Source organism: Oratosquilla oratoria, chromosome 34 (genome assembly GCF_046742065.1).
Source record: "Oratosquilla oratoria isolate Oo_2021 chromosome 34, ASM4674206v1, whole genome shotgun sequence".
Taxonomy (NCBI): domain Eukaryota; kingdom Metazoa; phylum Arthropoda; class Malacostraca; order Stomatopoda; family Squillidae; genus Oratosquilla; species Oratosquilla oratoria.
The window spans coordinates 5,110,365-5,116,409 of NC_134810.1; positions in this window are offsets into that span (position 1 = coordinate 5,110,365).

Consider the following 6,045-nt stretch of genomic DNA (forward strand, 5'->3'; position numbering starts at 1 on the left):
CTTGTATGGGTTGATCGAAACTCACAAGCCGGGTTATCCTGTTAGACTTATCATTAGTTCTACTGGATCCATAACTTACAAACCTTCAAAATGGCTTGTTTCTATCTTAAGCCCTTTGGTAGGTACTATATCTAAATCCCATATTAATAACAATATGCTCCTCATTAGTATTCTTAACGATCTAGACATTAAATATGACTTTATACTAGTTAGATATGATGTAACTAGTCTCTTCACTCGTGTTCCAGTTTTAGATTTATTATTGCATCTTGAAGTTGAACAATCTAAACATGATATGCCACCACCTCCCAAAACCACAACTGAATTGATTAAGTTATGTGTAGTTAATGCAAAATTTGTTTTTAATGAAATATACCATGTACAAAAGTTCGGAATAGCCATGGGTCTGTTATGTCTATTACTCAGCAACCTATACATGGAGTTCTTTTAGAGAGAATTGTTGCCCAAGATTCTTCCCCCTTTTGCCTTGTGGAAATGTTATGTAGATGAAATTTTATGCATATGGCCGGTAAATCACAATTTAGATTCTTTTCTTAGTGAATTAAATTATCTGGTTTCATCAATGAAATTCACCATCGAAACGGAAATAGATAATAAGCTACCATTTTTAAATATTTTACTACATAGAAACGGAAGATATTTTAAGTATGATGTTTTTAGAAAAAACACTGATCATTTATCATATGTTCATTATTACTCTGCTCACAGTAAAAAAAACTAAGGTTTCTGTCTTTAGCTCTATATTTCTCAGAGCGTACAGAATTTGCAGCCCTGAATTTCTGGATAATGAGATGAGCAAGACATACAGCATTGCAACACACTTGAAATATCCAAAGCATTTGGTAAACAATTCCCACACTATGGCTATAAAAACTTACTATAAAACTCCACAGGGGAAAAATCATATTCTGTAATAAGAACTTCCTAGTGCTTCCCTTTCATGAGCGTATGGCAAGACTACCAAAAATTCTTAATGAAGTCAACATAAATGTAGTCTTTAAGAATAATAGCACTGTTAGAAATATACTAATTAAAAATTCTCCACAAATACTGAAAGTTGCGTATACACCATTCCATGTCTGCAGTGCCAAAAAAATTACACCGGACAAACTGTCAAAGATATACAAACAAGAATAAACCAACATAAATAGTGTGAGAAGTGGTCAAATATGTAGTGGTATTTTTGTTCATGTGAGGGACCAAGATCATGCAATTGACGGGAAAAATGCCAGTAAAATAACCTCTTGTAATTCCTTTACTTAAAGGAACATCATTGAATCAAGCCACATGAATAAACTTTTGATCAAAATATCAATCTAAGCTTAGGCATGTGCAGGCTTGATCATTTTATTTCAAAGAAAATTGTTATATGCTATCCTGCCCGGACATTTGGTCCATCTGTGAACTGAGGACAGGACTGTGGGTAATTTTCTCAGGCTTGTGTGATTCATCTTTCCGTGTTCCTTACAATATTCTTACTTCTGTAGTATACTGTCTGTATCTCCTTTACTGTATTCCCTTGATGTCTTAAATACTTGGTACTTGTAAAAGCTGCAACAAGCTAAACGTCGTACCAATAAAGGTTTCGATCTCACACGGTGTTGATTCTCACATATCTTGAATACACAAAAACGTTCGGACTACGTTTCTTATTTACCAGTGTTTTTTCTACAAAATATATTCACGTGTCATTACTGCAAAACATGGAATCCACGCGCCACTTCTTGGACTTCTCGTCCTATGCTCTTGGACTTTCACCTGTCGTTTCATCATTCTGTTCTTCTCTCATCAAATCGCACAAGACTTAAACTACGTCTACAGTTCCTGAAATGATGTCTACAAGAACAGGTTGTTCCAAAATCCATCTTGAATAATTGTCTTTTGAGTATGTGCCAAAAACCATTTGAAGAATTCCATAGGATCATTGTACAAAAAATGTTGATATTACTAAGGTTGAACTTCGAGAATCGTTTAGAATTACCAACGATAGAAGAAATGCCTTTCATCGCGCCATCCCAGAAGAATGGAAAACAATCTACTTGATACTGTTACAGTAAGTTGAGATCAGCTCGTAAGGCTCTTAGTTACAAACTTAACAAAAAACTATATAAACTTATCAGATAAACCATTAAATTTTGATGAAAAATGTGCTTTAGGTTTTGGTCTTAGTTTTGCAGCCACTCAGGGAGTTGATTTTGTTAATGTTGCCAAAGTGTTTTGTAATTTAGAAAAAGTTGGTGATATTCCGGTTCAAGATATTAATATTTGTAATTTTTTTGTATACGCTTCATCGTCAATGTCCAGTATGCCAAATTGTCCTAAGAATTTTTTCAAGTCTTACAATGATCTAAAAAGAGATAAAGAATTAAACAAAATTGATTATATAGAAAAAACGGCAACATTACTGGAGGATGAGGAAACCTATACAAAACTTAGTAAGAATCCCTTAGAGTCCATAAACAGTGATTTTAATTGTAGTATTAAAAAACTGTTGAAAAGACATTAACATCTTATCAAGCAATTTTCTACCAAGTCCCCATCTTTACCATACGAGTATATGTATGAGTTGATAAAAACTCACAAGCCGGGTTATCCTGTTAGACCCATCATTAGTTCTACTGGGTCCATAACTTACAAACCTTCAAAATGGCTTGTTTCTATCTTGAGCCCTTTGGTAGGTACTATATCTAATTTACATATCAATAATAATATGCACCTCATTAGTATTCTTAATGATCTAGACATTAAATACGAAATTAAAAACTAGTTAGATATTATATAACTAGTCTCTTCACTCCTATTACAGTTTTAGATTTATTATTGCACCTTGAAGTTGAACTAGTTAGTTAGTTAGTTAAGGTTTATTCAACAATATAAAATACAATTTAGACATACATATATACAAATTTTTTACAAAATTAGTTGTTGAAAAGGGAGAGCGAGAAGCAAAGCTTATGGGGAGTTGGTCTCCCTTTAAAGAAAGAAAAAATCATTTATTAATTTTTGTTACATGTTAGTATGATACATACATACACATCTACACACAAATATACATATATACACACATACATACATACACATATATACACACACACACACAATGAGATGCGACACGACGTCCGCTAACTACCTCACGTAGGAATCGGGGTTATCTTGTGGGAGTCAGGTGAGAGGTGAGAGGTCAGGTCGATTCTTGACGGGACGATAATTACTTAATGCGCAGGTCCAGGTCACCGTGACCTGCTGGAACAAGAAAAAAAGAAAAAGAGCGGCAGACTTGGGTGGTACATGACAGTTTCTCCGTGAATACAATCATGAAATGGACCTGAAATGTTCGATATACTAATACTTATAGATTAAAGACTTTTTTAAGTATATAAACATGATATGCCACTACTTCCCAAAACCATCATTGAATTGATTAAGTTATGTATAGTTATGAGAAAGCTATAGGAAAGGGGAAGGATGTTTTTTGGGCTTTTATGGATCTGGAAAAAGCTTATGATAGGGTAGACAGAAAGGCACTGTGGGAGGTTATGCAGATTTATGGGATAAGAGGAAAGCTTTTGGGAGCTGTCAAGAGTTTTTATGAGAGTAGTAGAGCATGTGTTAGGATTAGAAATGGAGAGAGTGAGTGGTTTGAAGTAAAGGTGGGACTTCGTCAAGGATGCGTTATGTCGCCCTGGCTGTTCAACTTATACATGGATGGAGTGGTGCGAGAGGTGAATGCTAGGGTAGTGAGTCAGGGATTGGAGATGGTTAAAGAAAATGGAGAAAAGTGGGAGGTGAGCCAGCTGTTGTTTGCGGACGACACTGCGCTTGTGGCAGGGTCAGAGGAGGGATTGAGGAAGCTGGTGGCAGAGTTTGGGAGAGTATGTGATAGAAGAAAGCTAATGATAAATGTGGGTAAAAGTAAGGTGATGAGATGTACAAGGGGTGAAAGTGGCAGTAGACTGGAAGTGAACATTAAGGGAGAGCGACTGGAGGAAGTGGATAGTTTTAGATACTTGGGTGCAAGTGTAGCAGGAAAAGGTGAGGTGAAGGTGGAAGTAGAATGTAGATTGAGAGAAGCGAGTAAATGCCTTGGTGGTTTAAAGAGTGTAATGAGGAATAGACATTTGGGAATGGATGCGAAGAGGAGACTGTATGAAGGAGTGATTGTGCCAACAGCACTGTATGGGGCAGAAACGTGGAACATAAGAGAAGAAGAGAGAAGGAGTTTGAATGTGTTTGAGATGAGGTGTCTGAGAAGTATGGTGGGGGTTACTAGGCTGGATAGAGTGAGAAATGAGGAGGTGAGGAGGAGAACAGGGGTAAAAAAGGATTTGGGAGATAGGGTTGATGAAAGAATATTAGGATGGTTTGGACACATGGAAAGAATGAGTGAAGAAAGACTAGTAAAAGAGGTATGGAAGGCAGATGTGGAGGGAGTGAACATGAGGGGACGTCCTAGGATGAGGTGGATGGATGGGGTGAAGGGGGCTTTGGGGAAGAGGGGAATGTCTGTTGAGGAAGGAAGGGAGAGGACGGAAGACAGAGGTGAGTGGAGAATGGTTGTATATGGATGATGTTGTGACTGCATGAGGAGGAATGGGCGGGGTGGGGGGGGGTGGGGTAGTATGTGTGAGTAAATTTTGACGCAGCCCGAAGGGATTTCTCCCCGTCCTCGCCTTATATGCAAAGGGGGACGGAGAGGGGGGGTCGCCGATTAAATGAAGCGGCCTTGCTGTGGATGTACTGTGTCTTGCGACACTGCTTCTGATCCAGGGCGGTGGGCAGGGTGCAGGGATGACCCGTCATCCAGGAGGTGCTCAGATGAGAGGAAGGGTGGGAGGGGTGTGGAGGGTATTTAGGGATGAAATGGGTGGGAGTGTTTTTATGCCTTTCCCTTTTTGGCTACCTCCCTTGGAAGGGGGAAAAAGCCTTGGTATATGTATGTATGTATGTATGTATGTATGTATGTATGTATGTATAGTTATGAGATGGATAAACGAGTTGAAAGGGGCTTTGGGGAAGAAGGGAATGTCTGCTGAGGAAAGACGAGAGAGGACAGATGACAGGGGTAAATGGAGAATGGTTGTATATGGATGATGTTATGATGCATGAGGTGGAATGCGTGGGGGGATGGGGGGTATGGTAGTATGTGTGAGCAAAATTTGACGCAGCCCGAAAGGATTTCTCACCGTCTTCTCCTTTTCTACATGGGGGGACGGACGGGTTGCCGATTTAATGAAGCGGCCTTGATGTGGATGTTCTGTGCGTTGCGACACTGCCTCTGACCCAGGGCAGTGGACAGGATGCAGAGATGACCCGTCATCCAGGAGGTGCTAAGATAAGAGGGTGGATGGAGGGGAGTGGAGTGTATTTAGGTATGAAATGGGTGGGAGTGATTTTATGCCTTTTCTTTTTGGCATGGGTAATCCGTTATCTCCATTATTCAGCAATCTATACATGAAGTTCTTTGAGAGAGTGTATTTCAGCCTCTGAGAAAGCAAATAAGATTCTAGGACTCATTGCGCGATCTTTTGATTTAAAAAATTCATCACTCATTAACAAGCTATATAAATCGTTAGTTCGTCCACATTTGGAATAGGCTGTTTCCGTATGGTCACTGAATCTCATTAAAGACATTGACAGACTGGAAAAAGTACAACGGCGAGCCACAAAATTGATTCCAAATATCAAAAATAAATCATACGAAAATCGACTAAAACATATGAATCTGTTTTCCCTAAAAAAGCGTCGACTCAGAGGGGACTTGATACAGGTCTTTAAGATTTTAAAGGGAATTGACAACATCAAAAGTGACAAAATATTCACATTGAATGAGAATCAGACAAGAAACAATGGTCTCAAACTGTCCGAAAATAGATTCAATTTGGAAGTGGGTAGAAACAACTTTGCCAACCATGTAGTTAATGAATGGAATAAACTTCCTGCACAGGTAGTGCAATGTAGTTCAGTTCGAAGCTTTAAGAATCATTTAGATAAACACCTAAGCAAGATGCTGTAATGATTATAATT